The 19841-nt window shown below is 37.5% G+C and overlaps 1 pseudogene; it reads right to left on the reverse strand.

The window, feature by feature from the left end:
- Positions 1-268: 268 nt before the first annotated feature.
- LOC120129708 overlaps positions 269-19841 on the reverse strand; it is a 39077-nt pseudogene continuing 19504 nt past the window's right edge.

The following is a 19841-nucleotide window of genomic DNA, read 5'->3' on the forward strand; positions in this document are numbered from 1 at the left end:
TAAGAGGATCATTAAGGCTAGTCTTAAATGATGTGGCAATCCTGTTACTTTTTAAAATAAGATCTCTAAAATATTTTATATTAAAGATTAATTTGTCAGATTAGAAATTATGAGGGACTTACAAGTTTTTTTATACTAAAATTCATCATGAAAAACGATTAAAGATATTGTCAAAATCTTTGTTTACAACTTTCTCTGTCACTTTCTTGAGAATCAAATGAAAGTTTATTTTTCCTTAGACGTTAATTTAGAAATTAAACTAGTAAATTCATAAATTGATGGAAGCTTGTATCTCTTCCAAGGTTCGTCCCTTTGTTTCAGGCAAAACTTTGGCCACAAAAATAACAGAAGCTGCACAAACTCCTGAATAGAGAAAAAATGTACCTGCATCCGTCCAAACAAAATTTTATTAGATTTTTTATCCATAATTATTATACTTTTATAAGATTAATGAAATTAATTCCAATATCAATTAAACTTAAAAAGTGTTTATTCTCAATTAGAAAAGTTTAATCTGGTTAACAATTAAAGAAAAAGAAATTCAGTTTATTTTGTTTTAGTTAATTCAGTTTGATCGGTAATCAGATTAATTGTTTAAACACCTCTCATTGTGTTGGTGTTTTTTCTTGGGTAAATTGCAGAGTTTTATACATTTTTTTCACTGAACTCAGAAAATACAATATACAGTCACTTTCGTTTTTTAATTATCTAAGATATGGTTACTTAGAGTTGATTATTGTTATACCTTTGACATGTCACAATCAATTTATAAAATTAAAAATGGTAAACTACATAAATTGTCAATAATGTTTGAGTAAATTTTTGTTTTCCCCATTAACGTTTCAAAAGTAACAAATTGGTCACTACAACATCAAATAGGTCTTTGAATTTATATCTAATTTACCCCAAAAGATTTCTAATTTTTCCAATATATATATATATATACTTTTTAAATTTTAAAAATAAAACTTAGATATTAACTTTTTTGAATATAAAACAATAGAATATTTCAAATGGTAAACAAAAAATTAGAAAGCTTTAGGAATAAATTATATATAAAATAATTATTCAAGGACCTATTTGATGTTTTAGTGACCAATTTGTTATTTCTGAAACTTCATTGGGGAAGATGAAAACTTACACAAACATTAGTGACCGTTTATGTAGTTTACTTTTTTAGTTTTATCATTTTACTGTGTCACATCAGTAATCTATTAAAGGTATAATGACAGTTAACCCTCGATGACCACATCTTAATTAAATAGAAATGAGAGTAAACAAATCTTAATTAAATAAAAATGAAAGTGACTGAATATTAAGTTTTTTTTTTTAATTTAGTAGTAAAAGTGTACAAAATTTAAACAAAAGTGACCGATCATGTAGTTTATCCTTTTTTATGAATTAAGAATAACAATAAGAAGCAAATTAGTTTACCTGAGGGACTCTAATCCTTGAGGAAATTGAAAGTGTAAGAACAAGCCCAAGCACCAAACCAGTGTTCTAGATTCATTAAACTTCCAGCTACTCCCTTAACATTTATCGAAAATATCTACAATATTCGATTCGGAGTAAATATTAATAGCATACGAGCAGTGTAACCCCCTAGACCCGGTCTGTAAGTTAGACTAAAACCTAAGTGGTCGCATATCCCATTCAGAGAGATTTGTTTTAAAACAACTTATAAAACATTACAGGTAATACTAAACAAAATATCGATAATACAAATATATCCAACACGATAGAAAAATACATGTCACCAAACACAACTGAAAAACATATAGAGATATACGTTCATACATAATAAAGTAATTGATCTCCCCTGATGCCAAATCTGTTGCTTACTGTCTGCTGTTATCTGAAAAATGGTAAAACTATAGAATGAGCTAAAAAGCCCAGTGTGCTTCAAACAGTGTATAAAAACATACATATCAAAATAATTCAGAAAAAAACAATTTATCAAATACATTTTAATAATATACTCACTACCCCCATCCAATCACCAAAATGTGTAGGTTCACCTGAACCGTACACCACCTGTACACTAGTAAGGCTTAACCTGTGCACAAAGCAGAGAAACCTAGGAAAACTTTAAGGCTTACCCTTGCACACAGCAAAAGGGACCTGGGAAACTGTAAGGCTTACCTTTGCACACAGCAAAGGGACCTGGGAAACTGTAAGGCTTACCTTTGCACACAGCAAAGGGACCTGGGAAACAGAAAGGCTTACCTTTGCACACAGCAAAGGGACCTGATAATACTTCCTTCAATCATACCCACAATGACAAAAACAAACATGTATGCATTGAAGTAAAAACGGTAATTAATCCATTAAATATGAAAATATTCCATATTTAGAAATCATGTACAAAAATACTATAACTATAAACCAGTTTCAGATATATAATTTAAAACTGTAAGATAACACCGTCAGGAAGCACACTTGCAATAGTCTGAGAAATCAGATAGGGAAACCTATTACTGGGTCTGTCGATCACGCTCTGTTGCATCGCTAGATCCTACCAATTGGAAAAATCCATATTTAGAATCCTAATATAAATAATCTTAACCTTTTATTAAAAATAATTTACATAAACCTACGGATAAGTCTCGTAGTACGTAGTTCGGGCTGATTTGACGAACGGACAACACCAGACCTAACTGATCCCCTCTCAGGTGAAACACGAGTACCTTCATAAAATATTTTATTGAATTAATTCCTTAATCAACTTTCAAATAAATAATCAAAATGCTAAAATACTAAGCCTTTTGGGTTTACAAGCTCAATTCAGAAATTTCGGGTAAGAATTTTGCAAAACGGACTTCGGAATCGGATTCAGAACGTCGAAAAACATAAAATATGACTTTTCAAAAATTTGAATTCTTGGTCAAAATCAAAGTTAACGGGTTTGACTGATGATTTGGAGGCTTTCGGGTTCGAATTTGGCAAAACGGATTCGGGACGTCGAAAAATGTCAGGATATGTATACTCGGAAAGATTAACTATCGTTTAATGGCCGGTCAAATCCGGTCAAAGTTTTGGTCAAAGATGGTCAAGATAAGATCAACCATTTTACGAAAATAGCATCATTTTCAAAATAATTACCAAAATATCACTATTTTCCAAATAATTACCAAAATACCACCCGGTCAACGGTCAACGGGTCGGTTCAACAGGTCGGGTCGGGTCAACGGGTCGGGTCGGGTCGTAACCAGTCCAACCGGTCAAACTGGTTTCAAGCACTGGCTGATCCTTCCCCACGCGCAGTCGCGGCGCATGGGACCTCCTCCGGTGTCCTATAATTCACGGAAAAATTTCCAAAAATTATTTTAAGTGATTTCGAGGTACTTACAAAGCTTGATTCAAATTTTTGAACGGCGGAGAGCTCGATTTCAACAAATCAGAAACTTTGACCGTCTCACCTCCTCATGCGCCGCCGTCGACGGAGACCAAGGATGACACTGGCAGACTCGAAACGGCACAAGGAGCACGATGGTGCGGGAGGTGTCGTAAACAGAGCAACGATCGACGATGAATTTAAGATTTCCTCGGCGATGGAGCTAAAAAAAGTCGAGACTTTGACTTGAAATTCACGGCGTTTGGCAGCGTTTCACTTCAATTAATTTAAGGGATTTGTTCCTCGCTCGATGATGAACTCGGTGGTGTTTTCAAATCAACGATCAGAGGTCGGACGACATCAGGATCGTGGTTGGAATATGGGCGTTGGGAAGGGAATTTTGGGAATGGTTTTCTGTTTTGAAACAGAAAACCACGTATATAACATGGTTTTCAGACACTTCTTAGGTAAATTTAGGGCTTGATCCCTGAATTTCCTTCATCTCTAAAATAGGCTACAAGTTTTAAGAACTTTTAATTTAGTCCTCAATTTTCACCAATTTACTTAATTAACTCTTCCAATTTCAATTAAATATTTTTTTCTAATTTATGGGTTGTTACAATTCTCCCCCTCTACAAATTTCGTCCTCGAAATTTACCTTATAAAAATAAATGAGGAAATTGAGCCTCCATTGACTCCAATGCCTCCCAAGTAGCTTCTGAGGGGTTACGATTACTCCACTGAACTTTGACCATTGGAATACGCCTATTCTGAAGAACTCGTTTATCCCTCTCTAAAACCTGAACATGCTCTTCCTCATATGACAAATCAGGTCTCAGCTCTAACACATCAACCTGAATGATGTGATCCGGATCTGGACGATATCGCCTCAACATAGACACATGAAAAACATCATGCATACGACTGAACTGGGGAGGCAACTCAAGCTGATAAGCAACAGGTCCAACTTTCTTCAAAATATAATACGGCCCAATAAATCGCGGACTCAGTTTACCCTTACGTCCAAATCTCAATACTTTCTTCCATGGGGATACCTTGAGAAAAACTTGGTCTCCAACCTCAAACTCGATATCCTTACGTCGCTTATCTGCGTATAATTTCTTCCTATCGAATGCCTCTATTAAGCGATCACGGATCAATCTGACAGTATCTTCAGTCTCTTGAACCAAGTCTGGACCCAAAGTTTTTATGTAACGTCCTCCATACCGGGTTAGTGATCAAATTGTGAAATTTTAAAATTTAGTGACCAAAGTAGATAAATTGAATAGTTGAAAGATTTAATATGAATGTTTCATGTGGAATGGATAAGCAAAGAAGGAAAATTAAAAGGGCAAAAGAGTATTTTAGTAAGAGAAATAATTAAATATTCCTTAAGGTGATTTTATAAATCACGTGGAAAGTATTTGAGAGAAAACAAGGTTCCAGATATTTCTCTCTTCTTCTTCTTCTCCTCCAACCGTAAAGCTTGCAAGCAAAGGTGAGTTGTCTTCTTTTGGATTAATTCTTATGAGTTAAGCATGGGTTTGGTTAATGAAGATTTAGGAAATATGATGGAGAGAAACAAGGACCTAGAAACTCAAAGAATTGTAAGTTAAGGGAGATTAAAGGTTGGGAGCCATTGAATGAAATCTTAGATTAAAGGTCATAATAAGAATTAGAAGCTGGATTGGACTTGTTATCAAGCTAATTAAGAAGTATGAGGTGATAGAATTAAAATTAGAACAAGTTGGAATTTGAGTAAGATTCTTAAATTCTATATGGAGGATTAGTTTTTTTAGTTTTAGAGGTATTGAATGGATAATAATTAGTTTAAGTAAGTGTATGAAAGTTAAGAGTATTAAAGGGAGTAAAATATGAAGGTTTGAGCTGAAATGAGATGATTTTCGAGCTCAAAATAGGATTTCTGGGCTAGGGGAATCGGTACCCATTCAAGGGGAATCGATACCCCCTCAACGAATATGAATTTCCAGAATGCTAGAGGGGAATCGATACCCCCAGGGGGGGAACCGATTCCCCCATAATGAAAAAAAAGAAGAAGAAAGACTAAACTATTAATCCCTTAAATTGGTAGGCTATTAGAGGTTAATTTCAAGACTTAGGCATATGATAATCATCTTGAAAATTTTGCTTATGTAGATATTGAGCCTAATCGAGTTCCAGAACCATCGACAAGTAGGATCAATCGAGGGAAAGACAAAGAAATTTAGGTGAGTGCATATGCATAGCATGAATATGTATTTTATTCAGTTCTAGACTTGTGATAAGTCTAGATTCAATATTTTGATACATGATCGTAGTTCATATGATGATATATGACATGAATCCATACCATATGCATTATGGGACATGAATATGAAAGAAAAGTTATATGAGTTATATGATAAAGGTATGGAAATAATATGTCTACATGATATGAATTAGATAAATTGTGAAAGCCCATGTTATGTAAATGAGAACTATAGGTATAGTTGGCATGCCAAGGGTAGAGGGTCTATGTGGTCCTTCGGGACATATATGTATTCTTTGGAACATGTGTGAAGTCTGGTGAGACACATATTTGATCCTTGGCATATGTATATGATTCTTAAGGAATGATATGTGGTCCTTCGGGACATATATGTATTCTTTGGAACATGTGTGAAGTCTGGTGAGACACATACTTGATCCTTGGCATATGTATATGATTCTTAAGGAATGATATGTGGTCCTTATGGACATTATTATATGGCACTACGGTGCAATTCTACGCGGCACTCCGGTGCAATTCTACATGGCACTTAGGTGCAATTATATGAGTTGTGGTGACAACATAGTGCACAACCTCACAATACTCGCATACCTTAGGTTCTCTGTATGGTACCATGGGCTAATGAACTTACTAAGGTGAACTTATGAATGTGAATTTGATAAGTATATGTGTAAGAAACATGGTTTTGGTTATTGCATTGGTTACATATATCTTATTATTGCAACCCATCTCATTTTGGCAATTACTTTATGTTTATTGATATTATTATTATATTATTGCCTCACTAAGTCGATGACTTAGCGTGTGAGTGTTTCGCACGTATGATCCGATAAAGTAGACGATCGAGGTTAAGCAGCTGAACAACATTACTCCTGCAACTATCAGATCAGAAACAACTTAATCAGTAGGTCATTTTGTTATGAAAATGGATGTTGGCATGTAATTAAAGAGTTAAGTTGTGTATGCTCTAAATATTTTGGTAAACTTATATTACCATATGTATATTATTGTATTTTTCGTAATATAAGTTCAAGTATTTTACTATTATTTGTAATGAGTTGTGTTTTAAAAGTCAATGTAATATCTCTGACTCGTGTTCGGGTTAGGATACGGGTTGGGGGTGTTACATTTAATGGTATCAGAACTATGGTTTAGCCGATTCTAGGTATAAACCAGAGTCTATAGAGTCTTTAAATGGAATACATGCCAACAAATAGTGAGAACTTCTGATCTGGTATAGTATGAGTATGTTGTTTTGCTAATAGAACAATGTGTTTATTCTTATTAGATGTCCGGACATAATAGCTCCCCAAGTGAAGCGGGAGAAGATAGGCATGCTGAAAGAAGTAATTCACCTACCCTGGCCAGGCAAGGTGAAGAACAGGCATCTCAAGGACTGCCTGTGCAAGATTAAGATACGTTCTTCAGAACGTTAGACGCTATTCTGACGCGTCTTCAACCTTCTGCTCCACTAACTCAAAGAATAAATGTAGCAAAAGAGTTGAGAGGCTTAGGAGCTCCTGAATTTAAGGGAGAAGCTGAGGAAGGTCCAGTGTCAGCGGATCTTTGGTTGAATGATTTGAAAATCATGTTAGATGGTCTCCACTGTTCTGAAGTGGAGAAGTTAGATGGAGTTGTATCTTTATTGAGGGGTCAGGCGAGGATATGGTGGACGAATGTCACCATAAGGATGCCCAGTGACCAGTTGACTTGGTCTTTGTTCTTAGATGAATTCAAAAACAAGTACATAGGAGAACAGTTCATTCGGCAGATGAAGCAGGAGTTTTTGAATTTGAAACAGATGAACCGCTCTGTATATGAGTATGAATGTGAGTTCAACAAGCTGAGTAGGTTTACATCCGAGCTTGTGCCTACCGAAAAAGAGGCTTACGAATGGTTTGTGGAGGGCTTACGCCCTAGATTGAAAGAGATGCTGATAGTGTTAAATTTGTCCTCGTTCCAAGAGGTGATCAATCGCACCAAGGCTCTTGAAAGAGCTCAGAATGAGAGATTCAGGGATTTTAGAGTTCAGACATCAAAGAGAACGGGTGCTTCTTCTAGCTCAGTACCATCAAAAAGGGGAAGAGACTCGGGATTTCGATCACAAGCTAGATCAGAATCAGTTGCATCGTCTACTAGGGGAGCAAGTCAGGCAAGACCTAGACAGACGTAGTCAGTGGGATCTGGTGCTGGGAGATCTACTCCGAGTCAAGTGAGACAGTGTCAGCACTGTGGGAAAAACCATTCTGGGGCTTGTCGGATGGCTGCTGGGACTTGTTTTCGATGCGGAGATTCCAGACATTTTATCCGGGATTGTCCATTGATTGTTGGTGAGCCTGCACCATTTGAAAGAGTTGGTTCTTCCTCACAAAGAGGACGAGGAAGAGGCAGAGGAAGAAACCCGTCTGAATTCTCTGCTCAACCTGAAGTTCGATCAACCGCACGGGTGTACAATCTAAAGACAAGTGAAGACCGTGATGACCCTGATATTATAGCAGGTACTTTTCAGTTGTATGATAAATTAGTATTGGTACTGATTTATCCGGGTTCTAATTATTCTTATATTACAAGTAAGTTAGTAAAGGAATTGAGGATTCCCTTAGAAGCTACGGGTAATGAGATTATAGTAACAACTCCGTTAGGCCATAGTGCCCGGGTGAATAAAGTCTGTAAGGGGTGTCCCATAAAGGTTCAGGGAATTGAATTCCCTGCTAATCTGATGGAATTACCCTTTGACGAGTTTGAAGTGATTCTGGGAATGGATTGGTTGTTCCGTTACTATGGAGATGTTAATTGCATATTGAAAAAGGTAACCCTGAAAAGTCCAAGAGGAACAGAGATAAGTGTGAGCAATGAAAAGTTTAATCCCTTAGCAAATGTAATGTCAGTAATGTCAGCTAAGAAGCTATTGCTACAGGGATGTCAATGATTTCTTGAAAATGTGATAGATTTAAGAGCTATAGAGAAAGGGCTAAAGGAGATTCCAATAGTTCAAGAATTCCCTGAAGTTTTCCCGGCTGAGTTGCCAGGATTACCTCCAGATAGAGAGGTAGAATTTTAAATTGAAGTAATGCCAGGAACCGCTCCAATTGTAATGGCACCCTATCAGATGGCTCCGAAAGAATTGCAAGAGTTAAAGAATCAATTGCAAGAGTTGTTAGAAAAAGGATTTATTCGACCAAGTGTGTCACCTTGGGGAGCTCCGGTGTTATTTGTTAAGAAGAAGAATGGATCAATGCGTCTCTGTATTGATTATCGACAGCTTAATAAGGTGACCATCAAGAACAAGTATCCCCTTCCGCGCATTGATGACTTGTTTGATCAACTAAAAGGAGCTTCGGTATTTTTGAAGATCGATCTACGTTCGGGTTATCATCAATTGAAGATCCAGGAGAAAGATATTTCGAATACGGCTTTCAGAACGAGATATGGTCATTATGAATTCATCGTAATGCCATTCGGAGTAACGAATGCACCAGCTGCTTTCATGGATCTCATGAACAGGATTTTTCAGCCCTATTTGGACCAGTTTGTTGTTGTCTTTATTGATGACATACTGGTTTACTCAAAGTCCATTGAAGAGCACATCGCACATCTGAGGCTAGTTTTGCAAATTCTCAGGGATAAAAATCTCTATGCGAAATTGTCCAAATGTGAATTTTGGCTAAACGAAGTAATTTTCTTGGGGCATGTGATCTCGGCAGTTGGGATTAGAGTAGACCCTCATAAGGTTAAAGCTATAATGGATTGGGAAGTTCCTAAGAATGTGTCTGAAGTTCGGAGTTTTCTTGGACTTGCCGGTTACTATCGAAGATTCGTTAAAAAATTTTCGATGATTGTGCTGCCTCTAACAAAGCTAATGAGAAAGAACGTACCATTTGTTTGGACTTCTGAATGTCAAGAAAGTTTCGAAGCTTTAAAGAGAATTCTGACGGAAACTCCGATATTGGTTCAACCAGAATCTGGCAAGAATTTTGTAGTATACAGTGACGCATCCCATAACGGGTTGGGGTGTGTATTAATGCAAGAAGAAAAGGTGGTAGTGTATGCATCGAGACAGTTGAAACCACATGAAAAGAATTACCCCACTCATGATTTAAAAATGGCTGCTGTAGTATTCGCTCTCAGGATTTGGCGTCATTATCTTTATGGGGAGCGTTGTTACTTATATACGGATCATAAGAGCCTGAAGTACCTGATGACTCAAAAAGAGTTGAATTTGAGGTAACGTAGATGGGTAGAGTTCTTAAAGGATTATGATGTGATAATTGACTATCATCCCGGAAAGGCTAATGTGGTAGCAGATGCTTTGAGTAGAAAGACGTTTTTAGTTTTACGAGCTATGGATGCAATATTATCTTTAATGGGAAACGGTGGTCTTTGTGCATAATTAACCCTTAAACCAGCATGGTTGGAACGAATAGAAGAATTGCAAAGTAAATATGAAATGCGTTTGAAAAGAATTGAACAAGTAAAGAACAAAGAGATTAAAGACTTTGAGATTAAGTCAAATGGAAATCTATATTGTAAAGGAAGAATTGTAATACCCGACAATGACGACTTGAAGAAAGAAATATTAACAGAGGCTCATTGTAGTCCGTTAACGATGCACCCGGGTGGAACCAAGATGTATATGGATTTGAAGGATCGATTTTGGTGGTCAGGGATGAAATAAAGCATCACCGAATTTGTGTCTAAGTGTTTGATATGTCAACAAGTTAAAGCTGAGCATCAAGTTCCATCAGGATTATTGCAACCGCTTTTCATTCCTCAATGGAAATGGGAAAATGTTACGATGGATTTTGTTTCGGGGTTACCCTTGACTCCGAACAAAAGAGAATCAATCTGGGTAATTGTTGATCGATTAACTAAGTCAGCGCATTTCCTTCCGGTTAGAACGGATTTCTCTATGGAAAAGTATGTAGAGTTGTATATTAGAGAAGTTATTAGATTGCATGGAGTGCCTGTTTCTATAGTCTCTGATCGAGACCCTCGATTCACTTCTAGATTCTGGAAATCTTTGCATGGAGCGTTGGGGACTCGTTTAAACTTTAGTACGGCTTTTCATCCTCAGACTGATGGGCAATCAGAGAGAACTATTCAGATATTGGAAGATATGTTGAGAGCATGCGTAATGGAATTCAAAGGATCATGGGAAAAGTATTTACCGCTGGTAGAGTTCGCTTACAACAATAGTTATCAGTCTAGTATAAAGATGGCCCCATATGAAGCATTATATGGAAGAAAATGTCGTACTCCATTAAATTGGTATGAACTCAAAGATCGAAGTGTTCTGGGTCCGGATTTAATTCAAGATGTAGAACATAAAGTTTGAGAAATTCAGCATAACCTCAAAGTGGTCTCTGATCGGCAAAAATCCTATTCTGATCTTAAAAGAAAAGAGATTGAATTTGAAGTTGGGGATAAAGTGTTTTTAAAGGTATCTCCATGGAAGAATGTGTTGAGGTTTGGTCGGAAAGGAAAGTTAAGTCCCCGATTTATTGGACCATATGAGATTGTAAAAAGGGTGGGACCCGTAGCATACCAATTGACTTTACCACCAGAAATGGAAAAGATTCACAATGTATTCCATGTCTCAATGCTTCGAAGATATCGATCGGATCCCTCCCATATCGTAAACCCAGAAGAGATCGAGGTACAACTGGATATGACTTATGAGGAAGAACCGATTCAAATTTTAGCTCATGAGGTTAAGCAATTGAGGAACAAGACTATTCCATTGGTTAAAGTTTTATGGAAGAATCACAAAGTAGAGGAAGCAACATGGGAGCGTGAGGAGGATATGAGGAATCAGTATCCCCATCTCTTTTCTTATTGAAAATTCGAGGACGAATTTTCTTAAGGGAGGGAGATTTGTAACGTCCTCCATACCGGGTTAGTGATCAAATTGTGAAATTTTAAAATTTAGTGACCAAAGTAGATAAATTGAATAGTTGAAAGATTTAATATGAATGTTTCATGTGGAATGGATAAGCAAAGAAGGAAAATTAAGAGGGCAAAAGAGTATTTTAGTAAGAGAAATAATTAAATATTCCTTAAGAAGATTTTATAAACCACGTGGAAAGCATTTGAGAGAAAACAAGATTCCAGATATTTCTCTCTTCTTCTTCTTCTCCTCCAACCGTGAAGCTTGCAAGCAAAGGTGAGTTGTCTTCTTTTGGATTAATTCTTATGAGTTAAGCATGGGTTTGGTTAATGAAGATTTAGGAAATATGATGGAGAGAAACAAGGACCTAGAAACTCAAAGAATTGTAAGTTAAGGGAGATTAAAGGTTGGGAGCCATTGAATGAAATCTTATATTAAAGGTCATAATAAGAATTAGAAGCTGGATTTGACTTGTCATCAAGCTAATTAAGAAGTATGAGGTGATAGAATTAAAATTAGAACAAGTTGGAATTTGAGTAAGATTCTTAAATTCTATATGGAGGATTAGTTTTTTTAGTTTTAGAGGTATTGAATGGATAATAATTAGTTTAAGTAAGTGTATGAAAGTTAAGAGTATTAAAGGGAGTAAAATATGAAGGTTTGAGCTGAAATGAGATGATTTTCGAGCTCAAAATAGGATTTTTGGGCTAGGGGAATCGGTACCCATTCAAGGGGAATCGATACCCCCTCAACGAATATGAATTTCTAGAATGCTAGAGGGGAATCGATACCCCCAGGGGGGGAACCGATTCCCCCATAATGAAAAAAAAAGAAGAAAGAAGAAAGACTAAACTATTAATCCCTTAAATTGGTAGGCTATTAGAGGTTAATTTCAAGACTTAGGCATATGATAATCATCTTTAAAATTTTGCTTATGTAGATATTGAGCCTAATCGAGTTCCAAAACCATCGACAAGTAGGATCAATCGAGGGAAAGACAAAGAAATTTAGGTGAGTGCATATGCATAGCATGAATATGTATTTTATCAGTTCTAGACTTGTGATAAGTCTAGATTCAATTTTTGATACATGATCGTAGTTCATATGATGATATATGACATGAATCCTACCATATGCATTAGGGACATGAATATGAAAGAAAGTTATATGAGTTATATGATAAAGGTATGTAAATAATATGTCTACGTGATATGAATTAGATAAATTGTGAAAGCCCATGTTATGTAAATGAGAACTATAGGTATAGTTGGCATGCCAAGGGTAGAGGGTCTATGTGGTCCTTCGGGACATATATGTATTCTTTGGAACATGTGTGAAGTCTGGTGAGACACATACTTGATCCTTGGCATATGTATATGATTCTTAAGGAATGATTGTGGTCCTTATGAACATTATTATATGGCATACGGTGCAATTCTACGCGGCACTCCGGTACAATTCTACGTGGCACTTAGGTGCATTATATGTTGTGGTGACAGCATAGTGTACAACCTCACAATACTCAATACCTTAGGTTCTGTATGGTACCATGGGCTAATGAACTACTAAGGCGAACTTATGAATGTGAATTTGATAAGTATATGTAAGAAACATGGTTTTGGTTATTGCTTGGTTACATATATTTATTATTGCAAACCCATCTCTTTTTGGCAATTTCTTTATGTTTATTGATATTATTATTATATTATTGCCTCACTAAGTCGATGACTTAGCGTGTGAGTGTTTCACACGTAGGATCCGATAAAGTAGACGATCGAGGTTAAGCAGCTGAACAACATTACTCCTGCAACTATCATATCAGAAGCAACTTAATCAGTAGGTCATTTTGTTATGAAAATGGATGTTGGCATGTAATTAAAGAGTTAAGTTGTGTATGCTCTGAATATTTTGGTAAACTATATTACCATATGTATATTATGTATTTTCGTAATATAAGTTCAAGTATTTTACTATTATTTGTAATGAGTTGTATTTTAAAAGTCAATGTAATATCTCTGACTCGTATCCGGGTTGGGATACGGGTTGGGGGTGTTACATTTTATATCATGCAATTTTTCCAACATATAGAAGTACGACATCTATGTCCATACAGAGCCTCGTACGGTGCCATATGAATACTCGCCTAATAACTATTATTGTAAGCAAACTCAGCAAACGGCACGAAATCTTCCCAACTACCACTGAAATCAATCACACAACCCCGTAACATATCCTCCAACACCTAAATAACTCGCTCAGACTGTCCATCAGTCCGATAATGAAAAGTTGTGCTGAAATTCAAATGAGTACCCAGAGCCTCGTGCAAAGCCTTCTAGAACCTGGAAGTGAACCTTGGATCTCGATCAGATATGATAGACAACGGTACACCATGAAGTTTAACAATCTCTGAAATATACAACTTAGCCAGTTTGTCCAGAGAATAATTAATCCGGATAGGGATAAAGTGCGCTAACTTGGTGAGTCGATCAATAATCACCCAAATAGAATTCTTTTTGGAATGAGTCAGAGGAAGACCAGTAACGAAGTCCATTGTAATGCACTCCCATTTCCACTCAGGAATCTTAATTGACTGTAACAATCCAGATGGATGCTGGTGTTCTGCCTTAACCTGCTGACAAGTCAGACACCTCGCCACAAAATCTGAAATATTCTTTTTCATACCAGTCCAAAAGTAACGCTCCTTGAGATTATTGTACATTTTTTCCCCACCAGGATGCATAGCATAAGGACTACTATGAGCCTCCTGAAGAATAACCCGTCTCCACTCATCATCTTTAGGGACACAGTAACGATCATGAAAATACAAAATATCATCCTGATCCATAGTATACTCTGAACTAAATCCCTGCTTAACTTGTTCAATAATGGAAAGCAATGAGCTATCCAGAAGTTTATTGATCTTAATCTCCTCGGCCAAAGTAGGTTTAACCTGCAACTCTGCTAACAGACTATTATCATCAAATAAACTCAAGTTAGCAAATAAGGCTCTGATCTCTAATATCGTCTTACAGCTCAAGGCGTCTGCCACTACATTAGCCCTCCCTGGATGATATTCTATCTCTAAATCATAGTCCTTTAAAAGCTCCAACCAGCGACGTTGTCATAAATTCAATTCTTTATGAGTAAACAGATACTTCAGACTCTTATGATCAGTATAAATATAACACTTTTCTCCATATAGGTATTGTCTCCATATCTTTAAAGCAAAAACCACGGTAGCTAACTCCAGATCGTGAATAGTATAGTTACGCTCATGTGGCTTTAACTGACGCGAAGCATAAGCGACAACCTTCCCATCTTGCATCAAAACACATCTTAATCCAGAGTAAGAAGCATCACTGTAGACAGAAAAATCCTTCCCAGATTCAGGCTGAAGCAGTACTGGGGCTTGAGTTAGAACAGACTTTAATTTCTCAAAGCTAGCTTGTTGATTCTCAGACCAGACAAATGGAACATCTTTCCTCAATAGTTTCATCAGAGGAGCTTCAATAAAGGAGAACCCCTCAATGAAATGACGGTAGTAACCAGCTAAACCCAAATAGGTTATTTCCAGTTCAGAATAGCCTCCACTTTGCTTGGATCCACCCGAATACCATCAGCAGAAACGATATGTCCAAGAAAAGTCACTTTGTTGAGCCAGAACTCGCACTTGCTCAACTTAGCGTATAACTTATTTTCCCTTAGAGTCTGTAGAATAATTTTTAAATGCTCCTCGTGTTCTGCTTCAGTTCGCGAATACACCAATATGTCATCGATGAACACAACTACAAACTAGTCCAAATAAGGTCGAAACACCCTATGCATCAAATCCATAAAAGCAACAGGGACATTTGTTAACCCGAACGACATCACTAAAAACTCATAATGCCCATACCGAGTTCGAAAAGCAGTCTTCGAAATATCCGAATCTTTCACTTTGAGTTGATAATAACCAGACCTCAAGTCTATTTTTGAAAAGATAGAAGCCTCTTGAAATTGGTCAAATAGATTCACGATCCTGGGCAGATGATATTTGTTTTTAACCGTGATCTTGTTCAGTTTCCTATAATCAATACAGAGTCTCAGTGTCTCATATTTCTTCATGATAAAGAGACGGGGGCTCCCCACGATGATACACTAGGTCGGATAAATCCCTTGTCCAACAACTCCTGGAGTTGGACTTTCAGTTCCTTAAGCTCCTTTGGGGCCATACGATAAGGAGCCATTGAAATCGGAGTGGAACCAGAATAGACTTCAATCTCAAACTCAACTTCTCTATCCGGAGGTAATCCAGGCAACTTCTCAGGAAAAACATCTGGAAATTCTTTGACAATCCGGATGCCTTCAATACCAGATTGAGAATTCCTAGTGTCCAAAATATAAGCAAGAAACGCCTCAGAACCTTTCCTGATCATCTTTTCATCTGCCAAAGTAGACACAATATTCATTAGAAATCCACGACATTCCCCGATTATTACAATCTTTCGATTATCTGGGGTCTTCAAAACAGCTCTCTTAGTCTCAAAATCAATATTTACTCGATGTTTTTCCAACCAATCTATGCCGAGAATCAAATCAAACTCTTCCAAAGGTAACTCCATCAGGTCAGCCAGAAAAATCTCCCCATTGATCTCTATAGGGCACTCTCTAAAAATACGATCCAACACGATGGACTTGCCCAAGGGACTTTGAACTATCACCGAATGCTTAGTATTCTCAACAGGAATATTAAGACCCTTAGAAACGGAATGTGATACATAGGAATTGGTAGAACCACTATTAAACAATGCAAAGTAGGGAACTGAATGAATAGTAATAGTACCTGCAATCACATTAGGCCCATCACGATCATGTCGAAGTCTAGCAGTGTAAACCAATGCAGGTTGTCTAGCTTCAGATCTGACTGGACCCCTACTCTGAGATGCTCGACCTCTGCTAGCTGATCCAGGTGCTCTCTCCTGAGCATGACCCCCTGCTGGAGTCTATATTGTACTATGAGAACTAGTGGGGTTACGAGCTGGTGTTTGAACTGAACGATCTCGCTCTGGATAATCCTTCATGAAATGGTTACCGAAACCACATCTAAAATATGTCCCCAATTTCAGCCTGCACTTACCATAATGACATCTTCCACAGTGCACACATGTCGGTATAGGTTGCGACCCAGAAGATCCACCATGTCTAGAAGAATGTACAGCTAAAGAACCGGATGCCACAGGCTTGACACTCGCACCACCTCTCTGAAAGGATTCACCTCTGCCTCTCTTGCTGGGGTGTGAAAAAGAATCAACAGAACCAGAAGGCCTCCTGAATCGGGTTTGAGCTTGATCACTAACTTTCTTGTGCTCCATGCCCAATCGCTCTATTTCCTCAGCAGTCTTGGCTATCTCAACCAGGGCATCGAAATTCCTCTTTCGGTGGGTAGCGACTCGACTCCTGATTTCATACCTGAGTCAATTCTCAAACCTCAAGCATTGATATGTCTCTATATCAACAAGTCCAGGAGCATAACGGCTCAATTGGATTAACTCAACCTCGTAGTCCATAACAGACATATTACCCTGCTCCATATTCTGAAACTCCTAGCGTCGCTCCTGCAGGTATCTCTCTCCGATGTAACGACTCCAGAAACGCGTCTTAAAAAGATCCCATGTTAACTGGTTTCTCGGAATACTACCAAAAATCGATTGCCACCATCTGAAGCTCTCTTTCTTCAACATAGTTAGGACCCCTTCAACTTCTGCTCAGGTCTGAGATCCATCTCATCCATAATCATCTCTGTGTCCTCCAACCAATACTCAGCGCCTGTCGGAGGTCCACCAGTAATACCTCGAATGAAACTACACCAGCAGCGACCAAGGAATTTGATATCTCAACTGCAGTCATATTACTAGGGGCTCTGGCAGCTCTCTGAAACATGCGGAATATAGCTCTATTAATGGCATCTTCGCTCATGTCAGTATCCTCATCTCCAGTGCCGGGAGGGTCTCTCACAGGAGTAAACTGGTCATCTTAAGAAAGGGTCGGATCTACTTGCGGAATAGGAGGATCACGTGGTGACATCGGATCATCTATCGTAACAGAAGGTCGAGTGACTCATCCTCGACCACGACCACGTCCTGTCATGCGACCTCTAGCAGCACTCATCGTTGGATCTATAAGGCTTTACAGAAAGAATTTAAAACATATGTCAGATTGGCATCAGGGATCTCGAGAGAACTTTAAATCTTAAAATAAGGTGACACACATTTTTTTTCTTAAAAATCCAAAGTTTAGGACCCATATACATTCCGAGTGTTTAAAATCGAAAGCTCTAATACCACCAAATGTAATCCCCCCAGGCCCGGTCTGTAAGTTAGACTCAAACCTAAGTGGTCACATATCCCATTCAGAGAGATTTTTTTAAAACAACTTATAAAACATATAGGTAATACTAAACAAAATATCGATAATACAAATATATCCAACACGATAGAAAAATACATGCACCAAACACAATTGAAAAACATATAGAGATATGCGTTCGTACAAAATAAAGTAATTGATCTCCCCTGATGCCAAATCTGCTGCTTACTATCTGTTATTATCTGAAAAAGGGTAAAACTATAAAATTAGCTAAAAAGCCCAGTGTAATTCAAACAATGTATAAAAACATACATATCAAAATAATTCAGAAAAAAAAAACAATTTATCAAATACATTTTAATAATATGCTCACTACCACCATCCAATCACCAAAATGTGTAGGTTCACCTGAACCGTACACCACCTGTATACCAGTAAGGCTTAACCTGTGCACAAAGCAGAGGAGCCTAGGAAAACTGTAAGGCTTACCCTTGCACACAGTAAAAGGGACCTGGGAAATTGTAAGGCTTACCTTTGCACACAGCAAAGGGACCTGGGAAACTGTAAGACTTACCTTTGCACACAGCAAAGGGAGCTGGGAAACTGTAAGGCTTACCTTTGCACACAGCAAAGGGACCTGATAATACTTCCTTCAATCATACCCCCAATGACAAAAATAAAAATATATGCATTGGAGTAAAAATGATAATTAATCCATTAAATATGGAAATATTCTATATTTAGAAAATCATGTACAAAAATACTATAACTATAAACCAGTTTCAGATATATAGTTTAAAACTGTAAGATAACACTGTCCGGAAGCACACCTGTAACAGTATGAGAAATCATATAGGGAAACCTATTACTGGGTCTATCGATCACGCTCTACTGCAGTGCTAGATCCTACTAATTGGAAAAATCCATATTTAGAATCCTAATATAAATAATCTTAACCTTTTATTAAAAATAATTTACATAAACCTACGGGTAAGTCTCGTAGTACGTAGTTTGGGCTGATTTGATGAGCAGACAACACCGGACCTAACTGATCCCCTCTCAGGTGAAACACGAGTACCTTCATAAAATATTTTATTGAATTAATTCCTTAATCAACTTTCAAATAAATAATCAAAATGCTAAAATACTAAGCCTTTTGGGTTTACAACTCAATTTGGGAATTTTGGGTTAGAATTTTGCAAAACAGACTTCGGAATCAGATTCAGAACATCGAAAAACATAAAATATGACTTTTCGAAAATTTGAATTCTTGGTCAAAATCAAAGTCAACGGGTTAGACTGATGATTTGGAGGCTTTTGGGTTCAAACTTGGCGAAACAGAACCCAAAAACGGATTCGGGGCGTCGAAAAAATGTCAGGATAGGTATACTCGGAAAAGATTAACGGTCGGTTAATGATCGGTCAAAGCTGGTCAAAGTTCTGGTCAAAGGTGGTCAAGATATGATCAACCATTTTACGAAAATATCATCATTTTCAAAATAATTACCAAAATATCACAATTTTCCAAATAATTACCAAAATACCACCCGATCAATGGGTTGGGTTGGGTCAACGGGTCGGGTCGGGTCGTAACCGGTCTAATCGGTGAAATCGGATTCAAGCACTGGCCAAGCCTACCCCACGCGCAGTGGCGGCACGTGGGGGAGCGTGGGACCTTCTCCGGTGTTCTATAATTCACGGAAAACTTTCCAAAAATTATTTTGAGTGATTTCGAGGTACTTACAAAGCTCGGTTCAAATTTTTGAACGGTGGAGAGCTCGATTTCAACAAATCGGAAACTTTGACCGTCTCACGCGTCGCCGTCGACGAAGACCAAGGATAACCACTGGCAGCCTCGAAACAACACAAGGAACACGATGGTGTAGGAGGTGTCGTAAACGGAGTAACGATCGGTGATGAATTTAAGATTTCCTCGGCGATTGAGCTAAAAAGAGTCGAGACTTTGACTTGAAATTCATAGTGTTTGGCAGCGTTTCACATCATTT

This window comes from Hibiscus syriacus, unplaced genomic scaffold (assembly GCF_006381635.1).
Source record: "Hibiscus syriacus cultivar Baekdansim isolate YM2019G1 unplaced genomic scaffold, ASM638163v2 tig00110503_pilon, whole genome shotgun sequence".
Classification (NCBI taxonomy): Eukaryota; Viridiplantae; Streptophyta; class Magnoliopsida; order Malvales; family Malvaceae; genus Hibiscus; species Hibiscus syriacus.